Genomic DNA, 17,162 nt, shown 5'->3' with positions numbered 1-17,162 from the left:
CCTCTTCTTTCCTGGCAAGGACTCAGCCAGTGAAAAGCCATGGACTCTGTTAAGAATAATGCTCCCAACTTCCTTTTCCCCTCTATAAAAGTGTTTTTCTTCCCTTGTCCTGTGGGGAATTTGCTCATGGTTGCAGACCCTGAATTGCAATTCTCTGCTATCCTGAATAAATCCATTGTTGCTGGGGAAGTATCTGGCAGTCTGTTTCAAGTCAACACTTGTATATTCCCTTTTTCACAATAATGATTTGTATATTTCTATGTATAAATATTTTCAGAGATTTTTCTTTTTGGTTCCAAACTAGTTTATTTAAGGGTTCCATTTTCACTCCTCAATAGATTTTATGTATTTCTCATATGCTTCTTCACTCATTAGTTCATCTAGTTCTGAAGGATTCCTTAGTGTCATCTTGATCAGCCAACCATCTTCTTAACAAGATTTGTTGACAAGTCCTGGGTTTTCTGCTAGGGCTTAATTCATTTCAGTTACTTCTCCTGATAGAGAATAGAGTTCACCAGCAGCTTTCACACTTTCCAAAGCACCAACCTCCTCTCGTTTGTTCAATTTTGTCCCAACTTCAGGCAGACTACGGTGAACACCTCCCAAAGCTTCCTGTGCAAAATTGCTCATTCCCACTGTACCAACACCATTTTTTGTTGGTACCCACTCACGTCTGTCTGTGAATTTACGCAGGGAGAGCAGAGCGTGGCAGTGCACAGTGTTTAGACATCAGCCACCCACAGCCCCCAGGGCCCTGGTGGGCAGGACAAGGCAGGCACCCACTCGGCAGAGTGCAGGCTGCAGACCCAGGTCCCCACGCTCTGCGCTGCCCCTTACCATATTTTTGTTTTAGCAGTTCCTTTTTTAAAAAAAATATTTATTTATTTATTTAAGGCTGCATTGGGTCTTCGTTGCTGCGTGCGGGCTTTCTCTAGTTGTGGCGAGCGGGGGCTACTCTTCGTTGCGGTGCGAGGGCCTCTCATTGTGGTGGCTTCTCTTGTTGCGGAGCACGGCCTCTAGGCACATGGCCTTCAGTAGTTGTGGCTCATGGGCTCTACAGTGCAGACTCAGTAGTTGTGGTGCACGGGCTTAGTTGCTCCGTGGCATGTGGGATCTTCCCGGACCAGGGCTCAAACCCATGTGCCCTGCATTGGCAGGCGAATTCTTAACCACTGCGCCACCCAGGGAAGTCCTAGCAGTTCCTTTTTTATTTTTATTAACTGTGGTTGTAAGAGGTCGTCAAGAGGATGTGACTGCTAGTTGACCCTAGAGCTGGACCAGGGCAATGGAAGATTCCTCACCCCCTCCCCTGTCCTTGCAGTGCACACCTTGCTCTCTGTTCCCACAGTGGGAGCTGTTTTCAAAGACGCAGGCTTGAGAGGGCAATGTGTTTAGATGATCTGGACTCTGCAGGTGAGTTAAACCTCATTTTAAGCCCTCTGTATAAACTTCTAAGTTTCTAGTAGGCAGGTGTAGAGTATCTACTTGTTACCGACCCGGGTTCTTGGACTCTTTAATCAATAGAAATTGATAACAGGCCAGAGAGGAATTCAGGCAAGGCTCTATTGGGACCCTTGGTGCAGCACGAGGGCAAAACAACTAACAGGTGCCCTTGCTCACTCTTTGAGTAGCGTGGGCGAGCTGGTTCATTAAATGGGGTGAGGGTGGGGCCGATGGGTGGGTCGGCCTGGAGGCGTGGCTTACGTGGTCTGCCCACCCCATTGGCAGTGCTGAGCGCAGGGATCATGCGCAGTACCCTGCTTTTGCTCCGGACGCCTCCGAAGTAGCAGTTGCCTTTCGGCGTTTTTGTATGTTATTGTTTATACCTTTCCCCGACTGCGTATGTGTGCAGTTATGTTTGCTCCCTTATAATTTCTTAGAATTCTGTTGCTGGAGGAGATGTCTGTTCAGGTGCAAGCACTGCAGCACAGGGTCCCAGGTCCCAGCCTGTCTCATACTCGTCGTGCAGCTGCCCCAGACAAGCCTGGTGAGTTCCCTTGCTTAGTTAACCTGCCACCTACTAATCTGGCGTGGCCTGTTTCTTTGGTTTCTCCTTGCCTTTCTCTGTGTATGGGGGCCAGTTTGTGAGCAAACAACTGTACTGTTGATTCCTTTGTACAAGCAATGATGGAATTAGTCCAATGTTAACTTCGTTTTCATCTTTCTGTTTTGCCATGCGATATTTTTTGTTGACTATGTTATTTTTTTATTAATGTTACCTTTATGTCTTTAAATATATCTATGCCATGATTACTTGATTTATTATACCTGAAGAATATGTTTTGATACTTGGTGATAAGAGACGAAGAAACCCATGCATATTCACTGTCTCTCATTTTCCCTTCCCCTGTCAGCTTTATTTACCTATTTTTTGTCCATTTATAGTCTTTTATATAGCCTCCACGTTATTTTAATTTTATGATAAAATGGATTCATTATACATTCATTCTTGTGCCACAGGTTTTTTGTTCATTCTCTGGTAATTTCTGTAGAAAACTCTTGAGAACTATATTTTAATTTTTTATTTAAAAAATTATTTTTCTCTTGCCTTTATTTGGACCAGAGTTTGGTTATGTCTTATGTCACACTTTCTTTCTTCAAACTTTGTAGGCATTGCTTTGTAGTCTCCTTGTATTAAGAAATTTGAAATTCAGCAATTTTAGTAGATCATGTTTTCCTGTTGATTGTATGTATAATTACATTTGAAGTGCATTCATGTTCTAATTGTTAGTTGTTTTGTCTGGTTTTCTTAGCATTTCTTCACGTTTTGGAGTTTTGATTGAAAGTTTAATTTTGAATTGATGTTTCTTCACACTCCTTTTCTGTTCCCACTCTTCCCTGCCTAGGGTTTTAATGATTGTCTTTTAGGACTGCAGTCCATAAGCAGATCTCATTATTCATTTTGTGGCTCCTGCTTCTAAGCAGTATTGGTGAATTCACAGGTGTAATCACTGAGCCAGTGGAGCGCTTGGTTTAGTTTTTGGTTGAGAGACTTCGCCTGTGTTTTTGATGTCTCTAGGCTTTAAGTGACTGTGGTTTCTCACTATTGAGACTTGGCACTCAATACTGCACTATTTACATGCTAGCATTATTGACAATTTGTACCAGATAATTCTGTTTTGTGTGGGGCTTTTTGTGTCTATGTGTTGTAGAACGTTTTACAGAATCTCTAGCCTCTATGCACTAGATGTGAGTAGCATCTTTACATTCCCAGTTCTGACAACCAAAATACTTCCTGACATTGCCAAATGTTTCCTGGGAGACAAAAGCACCTCCAGTGGAGAACCACTGTGCTAGGCAAATGGTGGGAATATATTTCAGTCTTTTATCCCAAGAGGGAAATAGCGCCACCAAAGTCTTTTGCTTCAAGTAATAGCCTGGTTTCTGTCTGTTTCCCTGCGTGCTGTCACTCTCTTTTTCAGACTTAGAGGTCTACAGCTCATGGCTTCAGCCTGGCTGACCACTTTTCATTCAAGAGATGTTTATCTTGATTTTGAGATATTTATAACATTTTCTTATTTCTATTTTTACCTTTATGTATTATTGCTCATTGTTTGGAACAGAGAGGTTCCAAACAGAGGTTTGGAACCTTTGCATCGGAGTCAGAACTAATGGAGTTATCTTTACTGGAAATCTTCACCCCTGTTATATTTATAGGGTGGTCAGTATACTTCTACTTCAATTCAGTCACCCCCAAAACAGTGGATAAAAGAGGCGTGGCAAGGGAAAGCTAGTATCATATTGTTGAGTTATGATACTCCTCTGTCTACTGTCATCCATTTCTCCCACCATTCCCAACCTGCTTGATCTTTCCTATTAGTATACAAACAAACCCTTGTTCTGGTTTACCAAAATATCCCATGTAATCTGGCTGTGGCCTAGCCCTCTGACATCATCTGGTAATCACTATAGGTTAGTCACAGTAGGATTCTCTCTCTCTCTTTTTTTTTTTTTGGCCAAGTTAAGCTCTTTCCTTTTTTTTTTTCTATTTAACTCATATATATACCCATCTTTTATTTTCCAAAGAAAATAGTACAACTTTGCCATAGATTGCTTTCAACAAGGATTAGTTTACACATAAAAAGATGGTGGGGGGCAGAGATTTAAAAAAAAAAAACCCCAAAGACTATTTCTAGAAAAGTTACAAGCTCATTCCATTTTAGAACCCTGTGGTGATCTTTATATCTGTGCTCAGTTTGTTTCTCCTGGTCATTTAAATATCAGTTTAAATATCACCTTCAGCAGAGTTAACTATCCGTTCAAAAATATCTACTCAATTATTCTCTTACATTGCCCGATTTTAGTTCTCTCTGTATAAGCTTCCAGTCTCCAATATTCTTTTAAATTTGTTTATTTTCCATTTCCATCTACTGTAATGTAAGCTCCTTGAGGGCAAAGACCTTCTTATTGTTTAGCACTATATTGTTAGTGCCAAGAATAAACCTGACCCATACTTAGAAATTAATGATAAATATTTACTGAATATTGAGGGCAAAGACCTTCTACTTATTGTTTAGTACTATATTGTTAGTGTCTTGAGAGCAAAGACCTTCTACTTATTGTTTAGTACTATATTGTTAGTGTCAAGAATAAACTTGACCCATAGTTAGAAATTAATGATAAATATTTACTGAATAATAATAAATGCAAAAACACGCTGTGCATGAATACTGTTGAATCTATTCCTTTAGTAAAATTATCCTAAAAGGAGTCTTGAAGTACCTTCTCATTCTCTGAAGTTTTTAGAATAATTGCTTAATAAATTTATTAAATGTGACATCAGTCCCATTTTGTCATATCCTAGGCCCATTTTTCATGGGGAAATGTGCAAACAATCTCTGGTGTAGAATGCCTCACAAAGACAGTGTTATCTAAGAGACAAGCTTAAACACAAATTGAAGATGCTTTCAGTAGTTGGTGACTGGCTCTTTTAAACTTCCTTTGGAGGTCAGGTATTTAGTCTTTAGGCGACCGTATGTTGTAGCATATAATTGGACTTAAAAGTTTGTTGCGTTCTGTTTTGTTATTTATAAAAAATATTAATTATAAAGATATAAATTGTTCTAAGGAGGTAGTTTGAAAAATATGTGAAATGCTTATTAGGGAATAGATTAGTCACTCGTTTCTGTTCCAAATATTTTTGTGGTATTTTACAAAGAAATGTCTCGAGAAGGGAAAGGTATAAGGGCCTGTGAAAACTAGGTTGTCAAGCCAAGAAGTTAAACCTGTATTTCAATTGATTTATCTGGAAAATGATACTAATAATATTTAATGTCTTCTGACTTTAGATGATGACTATGATAATAAAATTAAATAAATGTATAAGTGCTTTGAACACAGTATGGTAAAAATGCAAGTTATTTCTAGTAGCTACAACAAAATGATCACAGTAATATTGAGTTAGCTTTAGGATATTAAATAAAGGCTGTAATTCCATGGGTGGCATTTCCTTTTTGTCCCTTGTGAGATGATGTCATCATTTTAAAAAGCTAGAGGAGCCAAAGCCCTCCAGATTCTCAGTGTATATTGGACACCATTTCAGTGGGCCAACATTTGAGAATGATAACCACTCGATGACCATAAGTAATATCTTTCTCCTTATTACTTTCATTGGTGAAGTTTGTTTCCTCTTTATAATTTAGTTTGTTTGTTTTTTTTTTTTTTTTTGCGGTACGGGGGCCTCTCACTGTTGCGGCCTCTCCCACTGTGGAGCACAGGCTCCGGATGCGCAGGCTCAGCGGCCATGGCTCACGGGCCCAGCCGCTCCGCGGCATGTGGGATCCTCCCGGACCGCGGCACGAACCCCTGTGCCCTGCATCGGCAGGCGGACTCTCAACCACTGCGCCACCAGGGAAGCCCTATAATTTAGTTTTAAGAATGCTGATTACAGTGGTGACTGTGCCTCAAATTTCGATTCTTTCCCTTTTCTTCTTTCTGGCGGTATGATTCTAAACTTATTCCCAAAGGCTTTGAGTGAAAGCTGATATGCCTAGTTTTGCTTTTGGAATTTAGACAATAATCGAGAGTAAAAAAGTTATTGATGAAAGTGTTAGTTAGAATATATTATATCTGCAGGAAACTCCAGATGTAGACTGTGCCCTCAGCATTGTTCTTCTGTGATGTAGAACTGTTTGAGAGAAAGGAAGTCCTGGAGTCCTATGTCTGAGAGTTGCATTTTGTTTTACAACTCAGTGGTACATCCATACAGCTCCCAAGCAAAGCAGTTAGTTCAGTAAACACCTGAAAAACGGTAAAAATGATGACCCCAATAAAGTGAATTTCTGTCTCCTTTTTTGTTCTTTTCCAGTATACATACTTACAGACATACAAGTACTTTTTAGACAATTGAGAAGGATAAGCTAAGGGTGAAAATTCTTTTTTCTAAAGATGTTTTCTGAAGGGGTCTAGGTAGTAAAAATGAAACAGAATATCATTCAATAAGGCAAATTTATTCAGCACTAATAGTGTTTTAGGTTAAAAAGATGTTTACTATAGTAATTTTAATAAAGCACATTTACCTGTTATTAAGAAACTAATTTTATTACACAATTATTCTGTATCTTTACTAACACAGAATATTGCTATCTTTTCATAATTTCTGAGATTTTGACATATGTCATAGCATATGCTGTGTGAGTCTTTTTTTTAAGTGTACAATTTAATGGTCTATTACTGTGCTCACAGGTTATGAGTAACCACTGCCTCATTCTAGAACATTTACATCACCTCAAAATCAAGCTCCGTTAGTACTAACTCCCCATTCTCTCATTCCCCCAGCTCCTGACAACTACTAACCTGCTTTCTCTCCCTATGGCGTTACCATTCTGGCCACTTAATAAAAATGAAATCATACAATACATGGCCTTTTGTGACTAAGTTCTTGCACTTAGCATAGTATATTTCGTGTTCATCATTGAAATACTGATAGCTTATATCATCATTTTATTCTTTTTTAATGGCTGAATAATAACATCAATGTTTTATTCCTTTGTATGGCTGAATAATATTCCGTTGTACGGATATAATTTATTTTTGCATTCATCAGTTGACGGCATTAAGGTTTTCACTTTTTTGGCTATTATGAATAATGTTCCTATGAGCATTTGTGTAGAGGTTTTTGTGTGGACATGTGTTTTCAATTCTCTTGGGCATGTATCTAGGAATAGAATTCTGGGTCATATGGAAACACTATGTTTAACTTTTTGTGAAACTGCCAAACTGTTTTCTAAAGTGGTTGCATCATTTTACAATTCCATGAACAATTCGTGAAGCTTCCAATTTCTCTACATCCTTGCCAGCACTTGTTATTGGTTGTGTTTTTTTTTAAGCAATCCCGGTGGATATGAAGTAGTATCTTTGGTCTTTGGTTTTGATTTGTATTTCACCTACGGATGTTGAACATTCCTTGGGAGAATATCTTCTTGGAGAAATGGTTATTCAGATCCTTTGCTTGGGTTATGTGTCTTTTAATGGTGGATTTCCAAGTCTTTTATATATTCTGCATTCAAGACATTTATCAGATATAAGATTTGTAAATATTTTCTCATTTTCTGTGGATTGTCGTTTCACTCCCTTGACAGTGTGCTTTTTTTTAAAAAAAAATTGAGGTATAACTGATATAACATTATATTGGGTTCAGGTGTCCAACATAATGATTTAATATTTATGTATACTGAGAAATCACCACAATAATTGATAGTGTGCTTTTGATGCACAAAACCTTTTAATTTTGGTAATGTCCGATTTTTCTTTTTTTGTTTGTGCTTTTGGGGTCATTTCCAAGAAACCATTGCCAAATCAAAGATTGAAGAGATTTTCCCTGAAGATTTTGACTAAGAGTTTTTATAGCCTTAGAGATTCCATTTAAGTCTATGATTCAATTTAAGTTAATATTTATATCTTTTGTGAGGTCAGGGTACAACTTTACTCTTTTGCATGTAGATACTCAGTTATTTCAGCACCTTTCCCACCCCTTCCCATGCATTGAATTGACCCTTGCAAAAATGTAAGAAGTTATTTTTGTACTCTCAGTTCTATTGACATATATGTTTATTCTTATGTAAGCACTACATTGTCTTGATTACTGTAGCTTTGTAATAAAATTTCCCAGCTTTATTGAGATATAATACACATATAACATTGTGAGTTTGAGGTGTACAGCCTAATAACATGATACATGTATCTGTTGTAAAATAATTAACACAATAAGGTTAGTCAACACATCCATCACCTAACATAATTATCATTTTCTTTTGTTGTGAGAACATTTAAGATTTACTCTCTCAGCAGTTTTCAAGATTATAATACAGTATTGTTAATTATAGTCACCATGCTTTACATTTGAGCCCCCAGAACTTATTTATCCTATAACTGGAAGTTTATACCTTTTGACCAACATCTCCCTATTTTCCCCAACTCCAAGCCCCTGGCAACCACTATTCTATGTTTCTATTTGTTCGGCTTTTAAAGATTTATATAGTATTTGTTCTTTCTCTGTCTGACTTATGTCACGTAGCATTATGCACTCACGGTCCATCCATGTTGCCAAAAATGGCAGGATTTCCTTCCTTCTTATGGCCGAATAATATTCCTTTATATGTATATGTATGTATACCACACTTTCTTTATCCATTCATCTGTTGATGGACTTTTAGGTTGTTTCCATGTCTTGGCTATTGTGAATAATGCTGCAGTGAACATGGGAGTGAAGATAACTCTTTGAGATTGTAATTCCATTTCTTTCAGAAATATACCCCAAAATAAGACTTTGGATCATATGGCAGTTCTATTTTTAATCTTTTGAGGAACCGCCATACTGTTTTGTTTTCCATAATGGCTGCACCATTAACATTCCCTCCTACAGTACCCCAGAGTTCCCTTTTCTCCACATCCTTGCCATCATTTGTTATTGCTTGTCATTTTGATAATAGCCATTCTAACAGGTGTGAGGTGATATATCATTGTGACTTTGATATGCATTTCCATGTAATTAACGATTTAGAGCATCTTTTCATATACTTATTGGCCATTTGTATGTCTTCAGGTCCTCTGCCCACTTTTAATTTGGATTGTATTTTTTGTGTGTGTGTGTGCTATTGAGTTTTATGAGTTTCTTATGCATTTTGAATATTAACCCCTTATCAGATATATGGCTTGTTTCTATTTTCTCCCATTGTATAGGTTGCCTCTTCAGTTTGTTGGTTTCTGCTGCTGTGCAGAAGCTGCTTTGTTTGATATAGCCTCGTCCGTTTGTTTTTGCTTTTGTTGCTTGTGCTTTTGGTATCATACACAAAAAATTGTTGTCAGATACAAAAAATTGTTACCAAGACCAATGTCAAAGAACTTTTTTCTCTGTGTTTCCTTCTAGGAGTTTTACATCAGGTCTTAAGTGTTTAATTAATTTTGAGTTAATTTTTGTGAGTCATGCAAGACAAAGGTCCAGTTTTATTCTTTTGCATACGGATATTTGGTTTTCCCAACACAGCTTATTTTATTTTATTTTATTTATTTATTTATTTTTTGCGGTACACGGGCCTCTGACTGTTGTGCCCTCTCCCATTGCGGAGCACAGCCTCCGGACGCGCAGGCTCAGTGGCCATGGCTCACGAGCCCAGCCGCTCCGCAGCATGTGGGATCTTCCCGGGCCAAGGCACGAACCCGTGTCCCCTGCATCGGCAGGCAGACTCTGAACCACTGCGCCACCAGGGAAGCCCCTATTTTATTTTAAAAAAATATTTATTTGGCTGCACTGGCTCTTCATTGCAGCATGTGGGATCTTTGTTTGCAGCATGCGGGATCTTTGTTGCGGCATGCGGGATCTTTGTTGTGGCATGTGGGATCTTTGTTGTGGCATGCAGGATCTAGTTCCCTGACCAGGAATCAAATCCGGGCCTGCAGCATTGGGAGTGTGGAGTCTTAACCACTGGACCACCAGGGAAGTCCCTGTTTCTGGGCTTTCAGTTTTGTTACATTGGTCTATGTGTCTGTTTTCATGCCATTATCATACTGTTTCATTATGATAGTTTTGGTGTATAGTTTGAAAGCAGGAAATGTGATGTTCTCAGCTTTGTTCTTCCTTCTCAAGATTGCTTTGTCTATTTGAGGTCATTTATTGTTCTGTACAAATTTTAGGATTGTCTTTTCTATTTCTGTGAAAAATACCATTGGAATTTTGATAGGGATTGCATTGAATCTATGGATGGCTTTGTGTAATATGCACATTTTAACAATATTAATTCTTCTGATCCATGAACAAGGGATATCATTCTGTTTGTGCCTTCAGTTTCTTTCATCAGAGTCTTATAGTTTTCAGTGGATATATCTTTCATCTCCTTGGTTAAATATATTCCTTAATATTTTATTGTTTTTGAAACTATTATAAATGGGGTCATTTTCTTTATTTCTCTTGCAGATATTATTTCTTTCTCAGCTGATTTTTGTATGTTGATTTTGTATCCTGCAACTTCACTGAATTTATTAGTGCTAACAGTTTTTGGTAGAATCTTTAGGGTTTTCTATATATAAGATTATGTTATTAGCAAACAGATGCAGTTTTACTTCTTCCTCTCCAATTTGTATACCTTTTTTTCCCTTGCCTAATTACTCTGGCTAACATTTCCATTACTATGTTGAATAGAGTGGTGAGAGTGGATACCTTGTCTTGTTCCTGGTCTCAGAGGAAAAGCTTTCAACTCTTCACCATTGAATATGATGTTACCTATGGGTTTGTCATATATAGCCTTTATTATGTTGAAGTATGTTTCTTCTATATTCAATTTGTTGACAGCTTTAATCATGAAAAGATTTGATGTTTTCTGCATCTATTGAGAGGATCATATGAATTTTATCCTTCATCCTATTAATGTGGTGTATGTTATATATTTGCATGTGTTGAACCCCACTTGTTCATGGTGTATGATCCTTTTAATATGATATTGAATTTGATTTGCTAGTATTTTGCTGAGAATTTTTCCATCTATATTCATTGGGGATATTGACTATAGTTTCCTTCTCTGTGTCTTTACCTGGCTTTGGTAAGGTAACGATGATAGTAATGATATAATGATGGCCTTGTAAAATGAGTTTGGAAGTGTTCACTCCTTTTCAGTTTTTGGAAGAGTTTGAGAAGGGTTGGCATTAATTCTGCTTTAAATGTTTGGTAGAATTCACCAGTGAAGCCACCTAGTCCTGGGTTTTTCTTTGTTGGAAGTTTTTGATTACTGATTCAATCTCCTTAGTCATTATTGGTATGTTCAGATTTTCCATTTCTTCCTCATTGTCTTAATAGGTTGTATGTTTCTAGACACTTATTAATTTTCTTCTAGGTTATCCAACTTGTTGGAATATAATTGTTCATAGTAACCTCTTTTAATCCTTTGTATTTCTGTGGTGTCAATTGTAATGTCTCCTCTTTCATTTATAGCTTTGTTTATTCTTTTCTCATTTTTTCTTGATTAAGTCTAGCTAAAGTTTTGTCAATTTTCTTATTTCAAAAAACAGCTCAGTTTCATTGAATTTTTTCTATTGTTTTTCTACTCTATTTCATTTGTTTTTCTGCTCTAATCTTTATTATTTCCTTACTTCTGCTAACTTTGGACTTAATTTTTCTTTTTAAAAAATTCCTTGAAGTGTAAAGTAGTTTATTTGAGATCTTTCTTTCTTCTAAATTGAAGCATTTATTTCTATAAACTTCCCTTTTAGAACTGTTTTGCTGCATCCCATATGTTTTGGAATGTTTTCATTTTCATTTGTTTCAAAATACTTTCTGATATATTTTTTGATTTCTTCTTTGATCCATTGGTTGTTCAAGAGTGTGTTGTTTAATTTCTCTGTATTTGTGAATTTTCCAGGTTTTTTCCTCTTACTGATTTGTAGTTTCATACCACTTTGGTCAGAAAAGATATTTGATATGATCTCAGTCTTCTTAAATGTATTCAGGCTTGCTTTGTGTCCCAACATATCTATTCTGGAGAATGTTCCATATGGGTTTGAGAAGAATGTGTGTTCTGGTTCTGTTAGATGAAAGGTTCTTTATAAGTCCGTTTGGTCCATTTGGTATAAAGTATAGTTTAAGTCCAATGTTTACTTATGGTTTTCTATCTGGATGATCTTTCCAGTGTTGAAAGTGGGGTACTGAAGTTCTGTAATATTATAGTAATGCTGTCTATTGTTTGGCTAATATTTGCTTTAAACTTATAATTTTTATGCCCTCTTGAATTGATCCCTTTATCACAGTATAATGATCTTCTTAGTCTCTTGTGACTGATGTTTGATGGGAAGTTTCTTTTATCTGATATATGTATGGACACTCTTACTCTCTTTTGGTTACCATTTGCATGGAATATTTTGTTCCATCACTTTACTTTCAGCCTATTGTGTCTCTAAGGTTAAAGTGAATCTCTTACAAGGCAACATATTGTTGAATCTTTTTAAAAAATTCATCTAGCCACCCTGTGTTTTTTGATTGGAGAATTTATTCCATTTACATTTAAAGTAATCTTGATAGTTAAAAAATATTACTAATTTTTGATAAAAATTACTGTTGCCATTTTGTTTCCTGTTTAGTTTTTTTTTGTTCCTTCCTCTTTTGCAGTCTTCCCTTGTGATTTATTTATTTATTTTTTTAGTGGTGTGGTTTAATTCCATTCTTTTTATCTTTTGTGTATCTACTTTAGGGTTTTTTTGGGTTTTTTTTTTGGTTACCATGAGGCTTACATAAAACAGCTTATAGATACAAGAGTCTATGGTAAGCTAATAAAAACTGACCTTCAGGGCTTCCCTGGTGGCACAGTGGTTGAGGGTCCGCCTGCCAGTGCAGGCGACATGGGTTCATGCCCCAGTCTGGGAGGATCCCACATGCCATGGAGTGGCTGGGCCCGTGAGCCATGGCTGCTGAGCCTGCGCGTCCAGAGCCTGTGCTCCGGAACCGGAGAGGCCACAACGGTGAGAGGCCCGCATACCACAAAAAGAAAAAAAAAAACCCTGACCTTCAATCTTATACAAAAGCCCGACCTTTTTACTTCTCCTTACCCACATTTTATGCTGTTAATGTCATACTTTACCTCTTTTTATGTTGTGTACTCATTAACACATTATTGGAGCAACAGGTATTTTTAATATTGTTCTTTAACTTTTATACTAATATAAAAGCACTTTACACACCACTGTTACAGTAATAGGGTATAGTGAATTTCACTATATATTAACCTTTATCAATGAGTTTTTATACTTTTATGTATTTTCATGTTATTAGTGTTCTTTCATTTCAACTTGAACTCCTTTTAGCATTTCTTTTTTTAAAAATTTTATTGGAGTATAGTTGATTTACAATGTTGTGTTAGTTTCAGGTGTACAGCAAAGTGATTCAGTTATACATATACATACATTCACTCTTTTTCAGTTTTTTTTTCCCATGTAGGTTATTACAGAATATTGAGTAGAGTTCCCTGTGCTATACAGTAGGTCCTTGTTGGTTATCTATTTTATATATAGTAGTGTGTGTATGTTAATCCCAAGCTCCTGATTTATCCCTCCCCCACCCCCCACCTTTCCCCTTTGATAACCATAAGTTTGTTTTTGATATCTGTGAGTCTGTTTTGTAAACCATAAGTTTGTTTTTGATGTCTGTGAGTCTGTTTCTGTTTTGTCTGTTTCATTTAAAAAATTTAGATTCCACATATAAGTGATATTATATGATATTTGTCTTTGTCTGACTTCACTTAGTGTAATAATCTCTAGATAGCATTTCTTGTAAGGCAGATCTAGTGGTAATGAACTTAGCTTTTTTTGTTTTTTTTTGGTTTGGGAATATCTTTATTCCTCCTTCATTTCTGAAGGACAGCTTTGCTGGGTATAGTATTCTTGGTGGCAGCTTTTTAATATACTTGTCATTTATAATACAAATGATAGAAGTATTGGTGATCAGTCACTTTTAGCAAAACTAAAGCTGAGATATGTGATTTCAGGTCTGCTTCCACTTCCAGAGAATGTACTCTCTGTGTCTGTTTCCCCATCTCCATATTATGAGTATGCCAGGAATAAATTGTCCCCAATATGCTTACTAAATCTAAAGTCTTATGAATTCTGGAACAACATACATAGGAGCTAATGCTTAGAATCCACACATGCCTTATATTCACAATGTTGAGGGATCATAGGTCTAAGGATTTATTACTGTTTTCATGGCCTCTGACATGGTTCAGTTACAGTAGGAAGACTGGAGACTCCAGGAGGGAAGTGTCTATGTATTTAAAAAAAAAATACTGTATTATCTGATGCATTTGACAATGTAGAAAACACAGCAGTATTAAGAAGAGGTTAAAAGCTCTACAAGAATATATGGAAAGAATGAGTGTGAAGTAGATAGAAATCTAAGGAAGTTAAAAAAAGAATGTTAGGCAATTAATAACCCTAAGAAAAACAAGGAGCTGCATGAGAGGAAATGTAATAATAGTATACTAGTTGGTTAGAAATAAACAATATTTCTGCAGTAGTAATGATGTAAGTTGTAAATATTAGTTTCAACAAAGGTAAATCTGACTATATCCATAGAAAGGAGGGAGGTAAGTGAGGGTGGTAGTATAAGAAAGTTAATATATCTATTATAATAGGAAATGAACAACTATTTGTACAAAACAAGATATAACAGTTCAGCCATATTAATTAGCAATCTAAAGATAAACATCAAAAGAAACAGCTGAAGACTTGAAAAGGAGCATCTCTTGAAATAAGGACTGGAATGGAAGCTGCTTTTTATTGTGAGCCTTGTAGAATAATTTTACTTCCTAACACAAAAAATATGTTTAAAAAATCCATAAGAAATGTACATTCCTTTCTACATCTTGCAGTTTGATTCTTAGTGGAATCATTGTCATCATTATCATCATCTTCATCATCATCAGTAACATCTGTATAACTTACAGGCATAAAATTTTCCCACATTTATCATTTCCATTTCCATCCATCTTCATTAGTCTGTGAGTTGAGTAGAACATATTTCAATATCTCCCAGTTTTACCAATAAAGAAACTTAGACAATGTGACTTGTGCAAGGTTAAATAATTAGTAAATGGTAATAAGTCAGTAAGTTGCAAATGATAAGCCGCAAATTCAAAACATCTATTTCCCAGCCCCGAGTTCTTTGCATCATAACTGTATTTCTCCAGAATCTTTCACTGTATCATAGAAATTAATAGTTGTATTTTAATTTACCTTGGAAATGTATAAGAACTTTTCATAGCGTTCTTATACTAGAACCTCAAAATGTTATCTAGTTCTAATGGGTAAAAAAAAAAAAAAAAAAAAGGGAAAAAAACATTTTTAATTTTCCTTATATCTCTTTCCCTTTTTCTTTCATTCTCCAAAACTCTTGCCACAAAAATACACTGGCGATGGATGTCATAGATTCTCTAAAAAATCACTTTAGAGAACTTCATTATTTCTATTAATACAACTACTATTAATAACAACAATAATCATGTTGTGCCCTTCTCCGCAGCCTCTCATCCAGGGATCTCAGAATGCTTTTCAAACATTAATTAAAAATCCTCTCGTCATCCCTATGAGTTCCTAGGGCAAGGAGAGAGGAGGAAATGGTATCTGCTCTGACATTAATTAAGCTCTCCCTTGGCTTGCACACTAGGTAAATAGCTCTTCTTCCCCCCATTAACAAACAAGCCCACTCTCCACGACGATTATCACAGATGTTCACAAGTAAGAGGAGAGATGACTTCTGCTGGGCACGGAGGCGGGGGACTGACACACTTGCCAAACTTGGCGGCTGAGGCTTTGCTTTCTTTCGAACAGTGGTTTCCAAAACCTGGGCCATCAGCAGCATGGCCTTAGGGGTTTTTGCAAATATACCTGTGTCTGGGCCATTTATACTCCCTTCCTACAGATCTGATTTCATAGATAAGCAATACAGCTCAGGAATCTGTGTTTTCAAAAATTTCCCTCTACACTTTGATAATAATCACATTTAAGTGGCATTTTTGTTATTGGTTTCTTTCAAATATTAGAAGTGTCTTTTCTTGCCTTTCGTCTCTTCCTGGTTAATAGTAGAGGATATGCACGTCTAGACCAGAGGTTTTCAAAACGTGGTCCTTGGGTCTTTTTGTAATCTGAAATACCTGGGAAAGTTGTGAACGGTACAGTTGTGTTGGAATACATTGTTCTTGCATAAGTTTATATTTCTCTTAGGGAGATAAAATTTATTCCTACATCTAAGTGAACAATGCCCTGTCAGAAACCTTGAAGATAGTAATAAATCCTTGGGCTTATGGGCCCCTAACACTGTCAATATAAGGCGTGTGTGGATACTGTTTGTTGGCTTCTGTGTACGTTATTCCAGGCTTCATAGGAGTTGAGTGCTGTAAACATATTGGGGACAATTTATCTGAGCCGACTTACACAGAGGTGGGGAAACCGAGTCTTGTCACTGAAGGAGTGTACTCTCCTGCCATCATCACACAGCCCACTGGTAGTGGAGGCAGACCTGAAAGCACATCTCCCATCTCGGCATCCGCAGTTCTTTCTGCATCACCAGCAGACCACCTCCGTGTAAACTTGTCTTGTTTGTCATTCTGAGTCCCTGGTTTTTAAAAATGTTGGTTAAAAACAGAAGCCTGATGTTGGAAAATATTATTCTCCAAGTCTCTGAGGGGTAAGAAAAGGAAACAAGCTGAGATAAGACGTTTGTCTTGTTGGTAAACTGCCTTGTTTCCCTTCTTTTGGTCTCTTTGTTCTTATCCTCTGGCTTCTATGGTTGACCCTGCTGGTGGCATGACAGGGACCAGCTAATGGACAGGGAGGCTGAAGTGTTTATTCAGAGGACTAGAGAGATTTGTGTGTGACTTGGAAGACAGCTCGCTAAACATCATAGCACTTAGTCTACATTTTATGATCCTTCATTCCAGAATATTCCCTGGGACAATTTAATTAGTCCTACTATTATGGGTGGAGACACAGCGTCAGTTGTTCATTCCTTACAATACAACATATCATTAGTGAGGCTGGAACTAGAGATCCCGGGGGTCCTGTACCCCCATGGATAATGGACCACCTGCTTTAGTAGCCTGTGGTCATTGAATGACGGTGAGTAGCAGGGGGCTCTGGGTGTAGATGGTACAGTGTGTGGGTAGGGAATGCCTTTTTCCTTCATCTAG

General features: G+C 37.0%; 1 pseudogene; it reads right to left on the bottom strand.

Moving 5' to 3' along the window:
* Positions 1–292: 292 nt before the first annotated feature.
* On the bottom strand, positions 293–15,835 carry LOC101282009 (glycine cleavage system H protein, mitochondrial-like; annotated as a pseudogene).
* Positions 15,836–17,162: the final 1,327 nt, after the last annotated feature.

Source organism: Orcinus orca, chromosome 6, assembly GCF_937001465.1.
Source record: "Orcinus orca chromosome 6, mOrcOrc1.1, whole genome shotgun sequence".
NCBI classification, from domain to species: Eukaryota; Metazoa; Chordata; class Mammalia; order Artiodactyla; family Delphinidae; genus Orcinus; species Orcinus orca.
The sequence above is the reverse complement of the archived record's forward strand: the minus strand, read 5'-3'. Positions and strand labels throughout refer to the sequence as shown.